The sequence below is a fragment of the Ischnura elegans genome, chromosome 8 (assembly GCF_921293095.1).
Source record: "Ischnura elegans chromosome 8, ioIscEleg1.1, whole genome shotgun sequence".
Taxonomy (NCBI): domain Eukaryota; kingdom Metazoa; phylum Arthropoda; class Insecta; order Odonata; family Coenagrionidae; genus Ischnura; species Ischnura elegans.
The window spans coordinates 110,315,627-110,335,456 of NC_060253.1; positions in this window are offsets into that span (position 1 = coordinate 110,315,627).

Here is a 19,830-nt window from a genome sequence, read left to right on the forward strand (position 1 = left end):
GATAATTGCTTTCGTGTTCCTCTCCTAAAGTTCGCGAAAAACATACACGTCCATTACCACTACGCGAGTAGCAAAGGCTATTAGCAGGCGAAAAAAACTGTTACAAAAACCCTCATTCCAATCATAACTTTACACCCATGGGACAGATCAGAATCATTCTTCCTCCGTGGAGACCAATTAGCGAAGCAAGGTGATCACTCGTAAGAAATGAAACAGGCAAGCCAGGGCACGGAGATATGGAGAGCAATTTGCAAACAGCATCCACCTGGGGAATCAAACGGGAAAGAATACTAAGATGAGCTAATTAAGTGAAATCAATCCGAAACGGATCCCCAAACAGCTGCCTGACATTCACAAGACAGACACTCGAGTACAGATCAACTTTCACCACCGAAAAATATCACTAAAACTTTCTATGAACTCACAATCCTCCGAAACATATATTACACACTTCAAAACGTGTAATTAAAAAAAAAAACAATAAACGCTGAGGAACCCTCAGAAGACTCCTTATCACACGCCTCCAATTCTTGATCCAATACTTTCTTCAACTCAACTTACACACTCAAAAATCAAAATATCACATTTTAAGCAGAGAATATCTGCGCGACTTTTCAGTCTCGATTGCCACTCAATGTTTCGTTCATGAAAACGACAAAAATCAAGTCAAAGAAAGATTCGATAGTAATTTACACGGCACTATATGTTCCCAAGCACATACTCGGCGGGTAAAGGTGGTTAATCCCAATCAGCTGATGGGTTAGCGTTCGCGAGAGCTGCCCCTCCGGCTGTTGACCGAGTTAATTGCTTACCCTACCTCATTTTACGCCCACGACGAAAACGTAAAAAGAAACGGCCTGCGGAACAGATCCAATGTCAAGTTACCTCATTGGCACGGTCCACGAGGACACTCTTCAATTTCTTCTCTTATGTCCGTGGTTCTTCGGCCTTCTTTGTATCAGGTATAGGGAATAGTTGAGAAATAGGAAATGATCGCAGAAGGAAGACGGGGCGAAGGAATTTATAAAATTTTAACAAGGACAGAACTACCGGTTTCTCTCTTCTCCCAGTTTAAATGGAATAAACACGTCCTCATCAAATGCTTTCAAGGGAAATTAATTCTACTCTATTTTGGCTTTATTTCGGCATTGGCTCACCCTACCAACTAACTCAACACATTCGTTGAAATCGGTTCGACAACAATGTGATGATGTTTTCATAAAAATTTAATATCCTTCGCCGATAGAGGAAGTCTGTTCGGATGAGTACGTTAAGGAATAATAATCCTGTCTTGGCCGCACTCAAGAAGATTAGGATCACACAGCAATAGGTGATAAAAGAATCAGCCGCACTTCAAGCCAGCACAGACTATTTGGTGGAAAAAAAACAGAGCACATATCATGATTCGCACAGAGTCGCCTTCAAATACACATGCTGCTCTACACAATCAAGCGGGCAGGCTATCTTCTCTTCTCCTCAGATGAAACGGACCGACTCAACCGCCGGAGGTATTCTGTTTGTATGGCGCGACAATGTGCGACGGGGTTCCGCGTCGCCAAGGACCGCGTGACGTGTTGGAGCAATCGCCTCGGCGATCCAGAGCGTACTGGCGGGACGACGCGGCCCGACCTCTGCCGCTACCTTCCCCTCCGCCGACCTCTAGCCCAACCCCCTTGCCCGCCCCTCCACAGCCCTTCCCTATCCAAACACACACAGGCGCACGTATCAGACACAAAACGCCGCTTCCCCCCCTCCCCCCACACACCTCGACCTTCCCCTCAAACAGAACACACACGCCATGTACGATATAAGTGACTCTCTTCTTCTCTTTACAACGCAACGTCCTCCGCCCTTTAAAAACTCCACCGACCTGCAATGCTCTCTCTCTCACTCTCTCTATCTCTCTCCTTCCGTTTCCTTGTTTCGTTCCCCTTTACGGAGCCTCCCGAGATGCACTCGCCGGAGAGCAACAGAATTTCGATTGCCATGTGTTCGAAATTTTTAGGTCCGTTTTTGTGTAGGTAAAATTTGAAATCTTCAATAAATCAGTCTGAGCTAACTAGGGGAGCGTTTCCTAAACTTTTCTTTCCTCCCGTACCCCTCTCTATGTAGGTATGTAAATAATATTGTACCCCAATAATGTAAAGTGAATATTTTACTACTGAATTTCACTACGGGTAGGTGACACTTTTAGTTATAAATAATTGTATGAATAGAAACTTTGTTAAAAATACCCCATATAATACGTATGCATATACCCTGGTTAAGACTTAAGGCGCACCACTGTTGGCAGTTTACTATTACAGAACGTAGCGTCCGCCATCATCAATTATTTTCGACGCATCCTCGACTAGTTCGTCGCGTACCCCCACATACCACCGGTACGCATACCGGGGTACGCATCCCACCGGCTGGGAACCGATAACCTCGGGGATAGTTTAAACATGTGCTAATTGAATTTCCGCCAGTAATATTCGGTAAACACCGTAAATTTCTACATAATTATTATCAGATTTATCACATAAACACTACTGATAGCTCATGAAGCATTTTACGTGATTTTATCCAATGCATCAGCGCTATTTTCGAAACACGTCGATCGAAATATTTTAATGATGGTAACAATAATAACACACCAGAAACATACAACGAATAGTTCTATTTATAAGGAATTAGTGTTAGAATGGAAAGGGAAGCGGTGCATAAACTTAGCCGTGGGACGACATTCAATTCTTTATGTTCCTCGAAATCCTCCAGAAGATGGAAGCGACGATTTTTAAATTTTTTTCTGGTAATAATCGCCTAAAACTCGCCGATAAATAATACTTGTTTTTCCCCGAATGAATAAGTATTTTTAATGAATTTTATAGGTGTCCAATAAAATGATGCTTCGAACAAGATCACACTCACTCTATGGTTCAACCCGAATGTTGGTTTGTATAGGTGAGGGTAGCGCTCTTCCCAAACTAAGCCACAAACGAATTAATTTCAAAAATTCAGGGACACTTCCTCTCTCTGGGCCACCCCGCACTTCCAGGATTTATTGCGGGGGTACCCGATAGCTTAACTCGGGAAACCTATATCTACATCCAAGGTCATGGATGCTTGTAATATTCTAGGGTTCTTATACTCACTGGGCTAGCACACCCCCACGACAACATTTAAATGTCGATCGTCATCGAAAAGAATCATTAGCAGACTAATGGAATAAACGCATTTCCAGCGCTTCGCATATACCTACCGTCTAAATGAAAGGAGTAGGCTGTGGTGTTTCAGCAAAAGCTTACATCTCCGAGGCTCCACCTTTTATCTGACCATGTCTCGTAATCATCGCTGTTTCCATCTTCCGCTCCTAGTCCGTCCACAACTCCAGAAAACGTAACTCCGCCCACACCTCGTTCCCCACAAACACAGCGCGCGCAAAAACATGCTCAATGCTTCTCAACCTTTCGCGGCGAAACTACCGTTGAGACCACAAACTAAATCCATCCCGACCCCTCAAACCTCTTACTAACATCGCATTGCATCGCCACCTACCCTAATCTCATCCATTGTCATCCATACAGTGTTGGGTAAGTTATCAAAAATAATAATTGATTTAAGTTTCTTTGCTCATCAGTTAATTTCAATAAAAAGAGAATTTTAAAATTGAACACTCCAAAGCCACTCCGGGAACCGATGAATGGCTTAACTGCAGTACAGAAAAATGTACATTTGAATTCATACTACGAGAAATAAAAGAAACTTTGATTTTCCAGAAGTGGCGGCACAAAGATGCACACAGGCAAAAGCCTCGACTGCCCCGAGGTGATACTTCAAATGCGCGATCATGTCTGATGCAGGTGATGCGCTATCGAAGCGACACATACCCACAGAAGCTCTCTATTGCGCTCTTTGAATGCTACGGACATTGCTCCGCGCAGCAGAATTTTACCCCTATAAGTAAGAAACTACAGCAATTGTCCTTAAAATTATATTTATTTGTCAACTACGAGTTGATTAAATTAATTAATTGCACGATCGGAATGCTGGTTCATTGATCTGAAATACGCCGTGCTAAGGTAAGTAATAGTAATTCAAAACAAATAGATTAACTTCAACATTATTTTAACGAAAGTCTATAGCATAGGGTATTACTGATATAATGGCAGTTCAAAATGAAAACTTGGGCATTGCAAATTGATGAACCAGGCATGAAACCAAAATAGAGAACTTCGCGCTTTCGATTATTTTCGCTTCGATGCTGTTGTGTCTAATAAGCAGGAATAAAAATTATCGAAAGTACACAAAGCAATAAACACGAGAGACTTTCTTCCCAGAAATGAACTCCAGTGTAAAGAAACTTCGAAACTTCAACCCGTATTCTTCCGCGACAAATAAATGGGGACTCCAATTAGTGAAATCAGCGTTCGCAGGCTTATCAAGCTTCTAAATTTACTGAATATTCCTGATTATCCAATGAAATAATACACAATTTTCACGGATTTATTTTTATCGAACCACAATAAGCACTATCCAACGGTCGCTAAGTGACTAACACTTCCCGAAATGGCTCTACGGCACATCCAAACTCCTCCAATAAGGAAGCTTCACCGAATGTAGTCAATCGCTAAAACCACGACGAATTTTTTGGGCGAGAATTCTTGAGTAATAGGGATAGCTAAAGAATTTTCCGATCGCTTCAATTTTCGACTAACTTTTTTCAGTTTTTTGCTGTTATTTCTCCGACTTTTTATGGACCCCAAAATTTACTGACATTTCCACATTTTTAAGACGCGAACGAATTATTTAAATGCAAACTATACGTACAGAAATAGATTAAGGGTCTTAGGATCTGATGACAGAGGATTTTACAGTCTTTTCAACTACCATTATTCGCATTCGAACCATTCAACGAAGGACTGGATGCTTTCAATTCCAGTTAATCAGCAATACATAATCGAAAATGAAATAAAGATATTCTCGGAACATAAAACAGAGAATGTATGCTTAAAATTTCATTCAAATAAAATATAACTACTAGGATATCCAATGCCACAACATCTCCATTAGATCGGAAAAAAACATCATTCGCATATATTCTGCCGCCGTAAAAGCAAATTTAATGGCATCTATCGCCAGACCTTATAAAAAAACGTCTAGGGTAGTAAAGGTTGGGAGCTTTTTTGTCCCAGAAATAAAAGAACGGCCCCGCATAAAGCCAAATTTCCATGTTTGCATTTCAACATTGGGCTAACAATAAACAACTGTTTACTCAGTGATTCAATGAAAAGGGAGACATGGACTGGGGTGGGCATCATCACGACGTCATCCCGGACTAAGCCACTGGCACTCGTATAGCATACATTCAGGGCATAGTGTACAAGCAGCTCCTTACCGTAGGGCACCTCGCATATTTTGGGAGGATTTTAGTTCGGCCAAAAAGTGATTATCGTAATAAATATGAAGAGGATTCAAACGCAAGGAGTAGTAAAATCTGCCCACAAAATTAGAAAATAGCACGAACATTACAAGAGGGAATCCTCAAGTAGGCCTCTGAAGGTGTTGCCACCCTCCGCGCATTTAAAAGGGTTTACAGAAATCGCGGCTCGTGTCGCTGACGGAAACATTGTTCCAAATTTAACGGGGAAATATGATATAATTAGTATTTACCGAAATTTGTACACATGATGATATCTTATATCAAATTCATAATTTTTCAATTACTACTTCTTGTAATTGCAAATATTTTACAGCAAAAAAAAGTTAAAAAGTGGATCGCATTGCAGTCACCGCCGCATATATTGTGTATATTTTTTTAAACCCGACCAAAATGCTACCGAAGTGGCGAGAACAGAAATCTACTTTGTGGGGGATGGATTTGGGCCTTCTCTATGCAATCCCCTTAGAAAATAGTTTGAGAAGAGAAATGCTATCTAGAGAAAACATCAAAGATAGTTTAGAACGCACAATCGCAATACGCTCCACAATTATGTTTAACTTCAATTGTGTAAGATGTCTTGAAGAGTGCAGGAGAGAGAGGGGAAGTCTTTTGAAAACTTTGGTTAGAAGAACTAAATCGGCCAATCATGGCATACGATGGAATAATGAAAATTGATGGGTAGTAATTCGTCAGGGTGTAAGAGGTATGCTATACTTTCGCAAGTTGGTGCCCATGGGAGCATGGTATCCCAGTTGGTATAGCACATGGTTGCTGACTCAGGGGTATAAGGATCAAATCCTTTCAATTTTAAATTCTTTAATTATGATATTGAGAAAATGAGGAAGGAAAGAACAGCCCCGGATGAAATACATAGAGCATGTAATGAAGAATTCAAATCAGAATAATTATTCAAGTTGGAAATAAAGGAATAAAGCTTTGCAAGGTTCACTATTAATTAATATGGGCACGACCAGGGTTTCGTAACATAATTACATCTTCAGGTCCCTACGTTACGAAACTCATCGTGCCCATATTAATATAATAGTGAACCGAACAAAGCTTTACTCCTTTATTTCCAATATGGAGAGGTTTCACAAATTGTGCGAAAAACCCACAGAGGAAAAATCATTCGCCTTGACCGGAATTCGAACCCAGATCCCTCGATTTCCGGCCGAGTGCCTTAGCCAATTAAGCTCCCTGGCCTGTAGAAATTTGTGAACTATACTGGACAAGGTAATACAGCCTGAAGTTATCAGTTATAATTAGTAAAGTGTTAAAAGATTGGCCAATGAGAGAATTTAGTGGAGAACTGCGTCAAAACGTTCTTAGGAATGATGGCTCTTCATGATGATGGGTTATTTGAAAATAAACGCCTCAGAGAAGTCTCCCAGCCTACAGAATACAATACAAAATGGATTGAAATCAATCACGAAGGAAGGTTTAAGTTTGTGTGAAAAATTACAGGCAACATTTTGTTTACTAATAAGCAAAACAATACGTTGAAAATCACCTCTTTAAATTGCCTTTCGCGTGAAAGTAAAATGAAAATTCCAGAGAAAACATAAAACAGAAGTACCGAAATGTTGCACTTATTAGCAAAGTTTTTTTCAATTATATTCGTACCCATAATTTCAATTAAAACGTACAAACTATGCCTACACATATATGCATAACATATTCGTCTAGTATCTATTACAGCCATAAATTTAAAAAATCGTTTCATTGAACTCAGAGATTTCGCTACTCGCAAAAATTCGGTGCAATAACAATAATCAATTGAGGCATTCGTTTTTCGTCTATAAAAAGTACATATGAAGAACATTTCATTCCATTCTAGATGATACATTGATACATTAATGTCTTATAAAAAACAGATCAGAGGTTGTGATTTTCAAAATAGTCCTGAGTATAATTAAATACTTGAAAATCCTGAAGATAATGCTTCTGGCATAGCGATTACCTTCCATAGAAAGAACGAGTTCCTTCTCAAGGCGTGGTTAGAATGGACGTCATGGCATCAAAGCTGAGAACGAAGGGATATCAAGGTATAGAGACGACCGAAGTGAGTAAACTAAATGTCTCCCCAAACTCAGGCAATCAGAGAGAAGCTCAGAAAAGCGTCAACAGTCGGCTAATATTAGCTGTCACGCTGGAAGACCCATGTGGAAGGTATATGTGCCTTCGCTTGCGCTCCCTGAATAAATGGATTTCCGGCTCAGTCCGTTACTGTTGCCTATTTCTTTATTCCCGGGTGGACACGAGGGATTGTTCCAAATTAACACGGGAGAACTCAGGTGTCAAAAACCCCAAACCTCGTTTCCAGCATTGCGCTACGCCATTCCTCTTCCTGCGAAGCAGTTAATTCTCAGTCGCTTCGAAATGCCGTGAGAACGCTATAACAAGAGCAAACTAACTACGTCATTGAATTACAAACAAACTATAAACTTGATTCAGTTATTCTAGTGGGTAAGGTAAGTAAAACCTTATGATTTGGAAGTCAGGATCGATTTTTTCTTCATTTTTACTTTCAAACTATTGACAGCAGAATATTTTTGTTATCATATTGAAGAAAAATAAAATACAAGCAATGAACTCAGTTTCGATTTTGGACAGATCAAAATTTTAGAGTCGGAGTTTAATTTATTAAAAAGATTGCTTCTTGATACTGTTTTTATTTGCCACAGTAAACATAGTTGTAGCAAGATATCCGGAGTAGAAAATCTAAGAAATATTTATAATAATTTAGAAAATGGAAATTGCTGTGTAATTATGCATCTTAGAAACCATAAATTACTCTTTGCATGAAAGGTATGTGTTTAAATGGAATTTCTTATCCGCTGAATTAATGAATGGTATGCTGCTTATTTTTTATTCAATTTGTTTTTAATTTATTTTATTAATGTTGCTTTTTTAATTACGAGGAATGGTTAAAACCTCTTTATAAATCTGTCTCGCATAAAATGAAGTTTCCAAGTGGAATTTCCGAAGTAGGTATCTTTCGTTTGAGATGGAACGGTTCCACCACATCTCATCTCAAAAATTAATTTTCATTAAATATAATGCTATCAGCATCTTATATTAGTGAAATTGACATCAGCTGAAAATTAGCGCAAAAAAACTAGGATATTCGTGGAAAGAAATTAAGGAGTCAAGACAAAGATTAACATGCGGAAAGGAATACGGAATAGGTTGATTAATTCTATTAGTTGGGAAAGCAGAATGAAAGTGTCGGAGGAAGCAAAAATAAACTATACATAGAATAGCCCCTGGCGAAGACGGCATTAAGAAAAAATGTAAAATATCTACATACAGCGGGAAATCTAAGAGGTAAGGAAACAATTTATCAGACCTTACATTTGGAGTATGCCTCTCTAGTTAAGTGGACATGAGTAATGACAGCAGAGGAGTAGTCAAGAGTGGAGGCCTTAAAAACGTGGTTGCGTGGAAGAATGATGGGAATTAAATGGTTCACCCGAGTAGGAAGAGGAAATCTAATGAGGAAGGGAGAAGGAAGATAAATGAGGAAGTCCTTAGAAGATTAGGAGAGAAGAGAAGCCTCGTAAGAAGCTTGATAAGAAGAAGAATCAACCTCATCGGCCAGTTATTGAGACATGATGGCCTGATGAAGACAGTCGTCGAAGGGCAAGTGGATGACAAGACCGAAAAAGGAAGACCTTGGATGAAATACATATAACAGGTGAAGAACGATGCGAAAGAAACGTATTACGTGGATGTGAAAAGATTAGCTGATAGGAGAACTGATTGGAGAGCTACGTCAAACCAATCTTAGGATTGTTACGGGCGAGTGATGATGATGATGAATCGAACAGCTGCACCAAAAAAACGCAGAAAGACAATGGCTAATTATCATGAATATAATAGAATAATACATAAACAATGAATAACGGAATAAAAATATAATCCTCAAAAGCAGGAAAAATTAGTAATTGGAGCCTAAGTCTCATATAAGAAAGACACTTTAAATGGAGTTGGGTCAATTGTAACAAGACAAAAATGTAATATTTGGCAACTATATTGACGATAGTAGAATTTTATTTGAATATCTGGCAAAAATAATTGTAAAAGCAGTCCTTATTGAATTATTAAGGAAAGTAAGTAATCTAGTAACTACCATAAATAGATCCGTATCACGTAATGAACATAAGAAATCCATTTCAGGCAATATACACAAAAATGCGGCCTGACTGGGACCCAGAACCTTAGCCATTTTCAATTTCAATTACTTATTTATGGTATTATTAAGCACACATACAAATAGAACGTGAATCGGTGAGACAGGAACACAAATCGATGACATTAATTGGGCTGTGGCGCCAAAAACGAATGATGGCAGAAAACACATCGATAAAAATTTAACCTCGACTGGGAAAATCACCACGGACCTGAAGGTTTGAAGGAAAATGCTCAGGCCAATGAGATTACTCTTACCAACAGTGTATACGGCGGCGGGCTTATGCAACCAATTCCCGCCTGATGCAGTCCCATGAGTTGGCCAAGAAATGGCTCTGGGCATGCTTGTCCACCATGAAAGAAGTACACATTAGAGAAAACGAAATGAGATATTGACACACTCTCAAAGACAGTAGGTTGGGTTATCACGTGCGTTTAAGGAAACGCCGATGCTAATACGAAGAAATCGACCATCCTGTTCACGATGAATATGATAATCCACAAATACACAGGTCGCCATAAGCGAGTATATTAACATAAGTACATACAGAATGTATAAGTAATTTATTTTATGCACCATTTAAAAACATAGACTCATTCTACTTCGCCAGAAATTAGTAGAAAGTCTTCTTTTCCAGCATACTCATTACTATGGTGTGGTAAACGCCACCTTTAGTAACCGTGGGAACTAACAGCGTGTAAGGGTCATGAGAACTGGCGTCCATGTGTTTGTGACCCACTGTTGCGGGGGACCCTCGGATGAAGGTGATGGTTTGGTCGGAGGAGTTTCAGCGGGTGCCAATTGGCCCGTGCCCTCTGGCCCAATTGGGTTCAAGAAGGTCGAATTTATGTGGGAAAGGGGAGGAAGCCGCTCTTTTGGCACGGTGCGGACGGCGATGACTCGGATAGGGCGCCCTTGCTTTCCGGGCGGCCCTGCAGGGGATCCCATTTCCCCAGGTGAACTATGCACTAGGCTCCTCCCGGCGGCGAACGAGTTTCTAGGCTACTAGGACAAGAGGAAGGGTGCCCCGGTGGATTAATATTTTATTTGGATTTCAGGTTAGCTTTCTCAGGACGGAGATGTGTGAATTAAAACTTTTCCTAAGCATTCGAGGGCATATTCATGGAGCAGCTACACCCATTGGAACATAGTAGGGATTAAAGACTGAAAAAAATAGTGTTTAAAATCATTCGTTAAAAATATTCAATGCATTGTGAAGCTTACTTTCTCCAATGATACTGAAAATAAATCATTTCCAAATCATGGAAATAATTATTTAGCTCATAACTTGTCCAGCAAACACTTCATCCAGAGACTTTGAGTTTTTAACGAAATTATGAACCAAAAACTCAAACTTTTAGGGCAATTCACCGTCTCGAAAATTTTACCGGTCCGTGAGGTACCTTAGATCCCAAGTTGGTACACAGATTTTGCCTTAGCTTGCGGAAGTATAAGGCTGTATTTGTGACCTAAATTTCGTGATTAATTTGGAAACACGGCTCTAAAGCTACATATTCATTGCAATACCCTGACCTGGAGACGCAAAAGTGTGTCAACCCTTGTGTGAAAGGTGTACTAAGTTATTAATAATCGCACGAAAGTAAATCTTTACTGTCTTTAAAGAAATCTTTGATTTTCACACAGTAGATATTATTTCCGTGGAGACTGAGGTTTCGGCGCATTATTCCATTAGCTGGAGCGAGAAAATCACATCTACCTAATGATGACATAAAGATCCTTTGACGGAGAATTTGGAAGTGGAGGACGGCACTCCTCATGTGAAGCCGGAAAATACTGCTATATCTATTTCAAAATGAGAAATATAATCAAAAGTTACAAAATTAATAAAATTGTTGCACAAAGAGCAGTTTTAACGCTGATTAAATTTTATTGCATTTTCCCAATGAAAGAAAGGCTAGTTAAAGGATAAAAAATAACATAGAACATTAATAATGTGCTCTGGAGAGTTAACAAAACCTAAATAACGTCAACTTCGATTCGCAGCAAGGTCAATCTAAATAATAAAATCTAATGACTATCTATTGAATGAGTTCGCACGGTTAGATTGGAGAGCAACTCCTCAGCAAGTTCGGACGACTGAAATTTTCAATGCACTCGCTGCGGAGATAATCCGATTACTGTATAGGATTTATAATTTAATTGCAACTCCAGCAGAGCTGGGACTTTATGAATAACTCAATAATCTCAATAAAAAAATCCGCATCTCCCGAATTTTCAATAATTTTACATGCTAATAAGTGAACGGTGAAGTCTCTAAAAATACCAGTATCCGATAGTATTAAATAATCTGTTCGTTTAATATGCGCAAAAGTAGAAATTCCGAAGCACAAATTTTGTCTCGAATGTTGAGTCACTTCCATAAGTAGAGTCGCCATCACTATGTTAATCCCCGCTATGCCTTTACCTGTTAAAACCGATTTCATCGTCATAAAAATGATTTATATGATGGTAAATTAAACATTATTAATCGCAATCACAATAATAAGTCTTGTATAGAGAGTAGTATCGTATGATACATGTCAGATAATGAAATTTTCCATATTATCACCATGTTTATCACTTTAAAAGTGATCCTTGCAACCAATATGCATAGGAAATACTTTATGATTTTGTGACAAAAATAACAGATATTGTCTGAGACTTCACACTGAAAGTTTTTAATTATTCTTGTTAGACTATAAAATATTAGTAGATTAAATAAAGGACCTGAAGATAATATAAGCTTTATTGAAACCTTTGAAGTGAAATTAAAATATTTGTTGAAAATTGAAAGTGTTTTCGATTTTATTTACTGATATTTACGGTCAATGATTCAAATTGAAAACAGAGACAAAATTTGTTGAAAAGTAATTCATGCAGACATTTAAAACAACTCACTTGTTTACGCTAAACTCTTCTTCCAAGCAGATCATTCGGATGCATCACACAAGTCTTACCTGTAAGAAAAGACAAAAACCAATGAATGAACATCGCCAAAAATTAACTCTACTATCTCAGTTTCAACTTTGCGTAGTTCATTTTAACGCTAAGCAATTGAAAAAACTTTGGTGTATTTCACTAATTAATTTTATTCAACTAGTTTGGACGCAGATGATGATGATACCGATGCGTTGAAACTAATAATAGCTTAAAATAAATAGGTGGAATACAGCAAAGTTTTTTCATTTCATTGATCATCAAGTACTTCACTTGAAATTTTAATTTTATGACTAAAACAAACAAAGCTTACATTGGTGATCTTGCGTGGAGGGACCTAACGAAGCGGTTAAAAGGACCAAGTTATCTGGCCAGGAAGGGTCATAACTGTAAGATTAAGGCTCCAAGGCAGCTGTCAAATAAACTAAAATTTTCCTTCTTACACCGGGAGATAGAGGATTGGAATGGTTTACCGGAGGAAATTTTTTTTAGCCCTTCCCAACTAACGCCACTATATTTATCATTAGGATGAATAAAATTGAATTCTGAGGGCATTTCTAAACGTTTATTTTTTGAATTTGGTGTTTCATTTTTTCTGTTCTTCGTATATTATTGTGTAAAAATGGATTTTGACGGTTATGTTAATGTAGACGTGTATTATACAAGAATTGCCATGAGAAAAAATTCCCCTGGACCGGGAATTGAACCACGGACCTTTGGCTTTCCGGGCCACTGCGCAGACTACTACGCTATCCAGGTTCTTTAATTCTCATGGCAATTAAAGAACCTGGATAGCGTAGTGGTCTGCGCAGTGGCCCGGAAAGCCAAAGGTCCGTGGTTCGATTCCCGGTCCAGGGGAATTTTTTCTCATGGCAATTCTTGTATATTTCACCGCCGTTCACGCGGCAGGTTTAGAAATATTACACATAGACGTGTATTGTTTTTTGCTGAATTAGTTCTATGTACATGGGGACATCTATTGTGTAAAAAATTGTTTTTTTAGGGCTTTTAAAATTTTTTTGTACTTACTATTTTGTTTGGTATTTTGGTTTTTGCTTATTTATGTGTATGATGTAACATATCAACCAAGCTGGTACTTTGCATTTTATATTTTTGTCTTTATGTATTTCCTGATTTCATGCTACCACCCGACTTATGGCCGACTTGTAACAATTCATATAGTAATAATAAATTATAGTACTTTTCGGGAAAAAAAACCACCGTTATAATACGCACTTCACGTAAATATATCGCCAACTGATTCCAACGTGACGCCTTTCCGTCAAGCATTACCTTGCCACCAACCCTTATCGATCTAATTCCATCCTTGCGAGTCTGACCGTTCGCCGCTCTTGACATTTATATCTTTCATCATCTCAATTATTATTCTCAAATGTGAATATTTTCGGTCATTGCAAAAAGTACCTCTTTCCTTTCATAACTCATTTTTTTCGCGCTTCAGTTTTAAAAAATTGAGTAGAGATATAAAACACATTAGACATTAACGACACCGCCGCCCTGGGAACCTTTTGGGAAAAGTGGACGAGTGGAAACAAAATAGGCGTCTGATGAGAAAAATAAGCAGAGGATTCGGTAGGGCGAGGATTTTCAAGAAATCTGTAGAAAAATCGACGGATATTCGTGAGTTTTGACGTTTTATTAATGCAATATAAACATCGAATAAAAACTTAGCCCATTACTAAGACGGGGAAGGGTTTTTATTGCCACAATTAAAAAATTAGCGTAATTATATAATGCAATGCATCACTTTTATTTTTTGAAAACTTTTCCAGCCTCTCGTCCCGCTTTCTCGTCGGGCCTGACTGGAGATAGTTTTTTTAACCGGAAAGATATGAATAGTCGTCCCGTACAAGCCGTATTGTTTTTTATCACTTGATAGTTTTCTTAAAACGTGATTGATAGGTAATCTACGAAATAAATTGCATTGATTTAGGTGATTTCATTATATACTTATTTCCTCTCCGCACCTAATTTCGCATGCCAAGATTATGAAATTCCGGTAAATTTTAAAAAAAATAAGCCACTCATACCGCGTATATTTTATTTTTATCACAAACAAAAAAGGTAACATAAATTTCGCTTGAAGCGATGACAATGAAATTTTTAGCTTAAAAAAATAATCGCATGCATTCATCAAAGACTCTCACCCCAGACTCAGAAGTGTGCATATCACCCTAGAATTTAGTGACGAGAATTAATTTTTATGACCAACGACACAAGCATAAACAGACAACGTTACCTATATTCTATGAGTACCACTCCTACCATGAATTCGTAGATTTAAAAAAATCAATTTCTAACTTTCAGCATAAAAATTCGAATCAGCCCAACGCAGTCTTCTGAAGTGCGGAAAAAATATTTTTTCCTTTTTGCATTATTAATGCAGCTGCTCTATGCTGCTAAACACAAATCATTCACAATGTCGCCATGGAAGTGAATACTTCAAAGTTGATGGTACTGCGAGGAAATGCAGAGCTGAATATCAATCACTCGTGTGTAAGATATTTCTCTTTTTACCTCCAGTAATGACGCTCCGAAGTCCGTGTGCACACCTCATCCGACCAACTAAACTATATTCTACGACCGCAAACCTGATCATCGATAGATCTTCATGTACATGGCTCAACGAAATACTATTCGGGCTTTATGAAAAGCTCACAGAGTAAATATCAACAAGTAAGCTGGCATGAGGCAAGGTAACTACTCCCATTATCAATTTCACAATTTTTTATTGCGCTATCATACCACGCGTGAGTAATATTCCATATCATTTGGTTTTTATTCATTACATGGAAATTGAACGGAACTTCTAAGAATTTATTAACAAGGTCCAACCGAATTCGCGAGGTGAACCCACACCTTTAGTAATTGATTCCTATTTGAAAGTAAATTTTTTAAATCTCATTCACGCACTATGGATAGTCTCTTTTAACATTGCCCACCAATGAGCATAAGGAATATATCGCGCAAAATGGCTTGATCCGTAAACTTAATTAAATACTTAGGAAAGCATTGTAATCCGTGAAAAACTGCTAATGTCGTACAGAAAGCGTTAAATAGATGTTAAACGAATTGGACTGGGAGCCGCTGGAGGCTCGGAGGCTGCGCGCTAGGCTTAGGTTGCTTGAACAATTGAGAATGGATATCATTAAGAGTGGCTCGGTGAACATCATACAAGAATCTCATTATACTTCCATATTCGACAGAAACGATAAATTAAGAGAGATATTTGACCGAACTAATAGGCGTGGGAATTAGTTTTTCCGCTGGAGGATAAAAGGCTCAAATAAATACCAAGCGGAACTCAGTTAGAACTGTTCTATTTTCTGTCGCTCTTTTTAACAGTGATTTAGTCAAACCTCCTGCCGCAAGCCAATGGAGTTAACATGCGGAATAATATTTAGATGTAATGAACGCACTTACACCTTAGCGGGAAAAAATTGGATTGCTTATTCTAATCACAAATAACTATACCTAAGCGCCGATCTGTGGCTAAGTCCTTTCGTCTGACTCATTCCATTCTTACACTGCGTTTTTTATGGAGTGAGAGAAATTAATTGGCACGCCCCGTCCAGGGAAAAAAACGTATAAAAAAGCAGCGGAGCCTTTTAAAGATGCTTTTCGGATTCTTTTAAACAGAAATCCCCTTTTTCTCCCCCTCCGGCTTTCCATAATTGCTCCATTTTGAACTCCCTCATCGAGAACCTCCTTAATTAAAGAAAATCTCTAAAATAAAAGGAAGTGCGCGACTCAATTAAAGGCGTGTGCATCTGTGCAAATTTAGTCAATTTACAGATCGTTTGAAGGTTTTCATTTTAAGGGATTCTCACCGCAAGTCCAGCTCTCCAACAACTGCGACCTAATAAAAAGTTCGTAACAGATATAAAATGGAGCATAATTTAAGTATTTCTATGCCTCTTAAACCGAAATATTATGCAAACAACTTATAGCAGGGTGAAAAATCATCAAAGAAAAGCCAAGAAAATCCCCTCGTGGGAAAAACTAAAGGATTTTCTTTGATTAACTCTTTTTAGGGGATAGTGGTAGCCTAGTGGTTAGAGCATTTGGCTGCTGATCGAGGAGTTTCGGGTTCAAATCCCGGGAGAGGTATCCAGATACCACGAATCGAAAATCCTCCGAAATGCGAGGTGTCTCAGGGAAAGGAACTCGCCCCCTAACGCTGATTGTGTGAACTTCACATGCCTGTGGCCTACCCCGGGGTGACTTCTACCCTCACCTAACCAAACCAACCTTCGGGTTGAATCGCTGAGTGAGCGATTCTTTTCAGAAAAAAAAACCACAAGAGGAAAACACCCTCACGAGAAGGGAGGTGTGGAAAACCCGCGAAAACTAGCTAATATGTTTGCGGATGCATGCGTAATGTAACTAATACCAGGGTTGGGGCTTAATTATACGACGTCATTGTGAGCAAAGAGTGCGCCAAGGGACCTAGAGGGGTGTCTGGGATTTACTGGCAAGGTTGCCGCGAGAGTCTTGCCACGTAGGACGGCCAAAAGTTCTGGGGAAACTCTCGTGGCCCGAGTCTGCCGAGGTCATCAAGTCTGAGTTATCACAGAGCACAGCAAAGTGCCTTCGCTACACTCAAATGTACGCTATCTTTATGACTGGAATTTTAATTTGAGAATGGCCATAACTTCATACATAATTAGAACACGAACTCTTGGTTAATAAATTGCAAATTATAACTTGCTAGCAACGTTCCACAAGCAATAAAATTGGAATTTTCGTCAATTATCAGTCGATTATGGCAAATGCTTTGAAACTGAACGTGTTATTAAAAATGTTTGTGGAAAATTGCTGGAAACTTTTAATTTGCAAATTATAAGCGTTCCACTACACTAAGCTTTTACAATTCTGTAAAGCTAAACAATATTTCTCGCCAAAAAGAACAAGCTTGGGGGATTAAAATGAATTTTGAATTGCTTTGGAGCAATTTATATCATACGGGAGTTCAAGATAACCTCGGTATATCGTTTAGACCCGATTAGATATCAAAATAATATCACATTTAAATTTTTATTCTTCTCATGATGAAAAAGGACATAAATCCTACCTGCATGGAACGATTTTATGATTCTTGGATGGAAAGCCAATTAAAATTTTATTTAATGCATACGAAGCTGTTTAATTTTTTTAACTGACTTAAAGGATAAATTTTAAATTTCACTCAAACCAATTAGCAGCTGAACTGATTTTTTTAATCGGGCTAATCAAAAAAAGAGAATTCGAGATTTGAATGCCTGTCAATATGCGGCTTTGGATTAAGCTAAAAATAACATTTGAAGCAAAATGAAAATGAAGATACACAAAAGACAATGAGAACGGTAACTTATTGAAATTAAATAGACTGGGCTTTGAATCTAGACCCTCTAAATGGGAAGGCAATACTCAATCCACCGCTGCATCTCAATTCTCTTGCAACAATTGTTAGCCTATATGACTTTATTAATACTTGGCGCACTTTTGACATTTCCCGATTGTCTATGAACTGAATGAATCAAACGAATTCGTAATCAATAGGAAAAAATGAAACAGTTCGTTGATTGGGAGACGAAACAGTGGATCATTGGCGGTATAACCCGCTTCTATGAATTTGTTTTGAAAATAATGGAACGCTGTTCTGGAGTGCTAATGGAGTTCTAAAACTGGCCAATTATATCCAATGGAGGCGCTGCAAATACAGTAGGTGCAATAAAGTATCTGTTTGTAAAGCGTAATGTACCTGTATATTTTTTCTGTTGTTTATCTTCAGCAGAAGCCTGCGATTTACCATTCCTTCCATGACTTGCTCTGAAAATTGTAGTACATAGTTGCGTGGAATTTTCGACTCCGCTCATAACTTCTGCCGTCTCTGTGTTCCAATCAACAATTGAATAAAAAGACTTTTGCTGCAAAACTATTTCAAATTGGAGGTAGAAGTTAACAAATTGAATATAGAGATGAAAATATTTTGATGAAGAGAGAAAGTGAGGATCTGTGTAATAATGCAGTGTGTTATGACATCAATTTCAAGACAGTAGACAAGGTAGGGTGGCAAGATGAGCAGTTTAATTGGAATCCATTAACTCTTGACGGCTTTAGATGAAACCGCTGCATTAGTTCTTGAGATCTCTCATTGATTTAAAATAATGTGAATTAAATGAGTCCATAAATAAATAGGTAAATAGTTTTAATAATAATCATTAGGTATTATGCTAGGAAACAAATCTGATATATATTAATCGGCCATTATTAATTTTATACTCTCACATGCGCACCATGTTATTCGCTTTTGATACCTGTGTTCTTCCAAAACTTAAATTACTATCTCATCAATCATATTTGAAATTTTCAAAACTTTTTAAGCGGCCGTAGGCAGTTATTTTATTCTTTTTAACAAAAACCATGGTTTTTATAAAAATGTTAATTTTTTACACTTTAATATTATTTCTTATGCATGCTCGTTGAAAACTTCATACCATTAATACAAGTAATTATTCACTATATAAGTACTTTTAATCCCAGCAAATACAATTTCTCAAAAGATATTGACAAATCTCATAGGTAACGATCTCCTTACTCTTGGAAATGATGCATGCATTCATTAAAGTGATAAACTTATATATGATGTTATGACTCAAAAATATATGCACTAGCGCCAACCGAGTTATTGATGATAAAAAGAAATATATCATAAGCGTCGTCGTAATCAACGTCCCACCCAATTCTCCTGTCAAAAAACCTTTTAGCACCTGCATAGTATTTCTGCCTTCATCTCCTGGTCTATGTACTCTCTCGTCCGTGACCCGCCTTTGCCCTTCTCCCCTTCCACCTATCCTAAACCAATAATTATCATCATTTCATCGAGTAACGTAATGTGGCCGATTTCATTTATCCGTCTTCATCCTAAGGTTTTCACAAGACTTTTCTCCTACTCTTCCTAGAACTTCCACATTACTAAAACGATCTATTTAGTAGATCCTTGTCACTCTTCTATAATACCACATTTTGAAAGCTTCCAGCCTCGATTTTTTCCGCTGCTGTCACCGTCCATATCTCACTACCACTACTATCGAGTACGCAGCATCAACATACGGTTTAAAAAAGCCTCGAGATGTCCAAGAACTAAGTTGAAAAAATACAAGGCTTAAACTTTCTTCTTAGCGTCAATCGCAAATATTATTTGCACTAGACGCGATGATTCTCTTTGAAGTTGTTCCTCGCCTCTGTTTAAACAGCGGATTTCTCATTGGCTCTC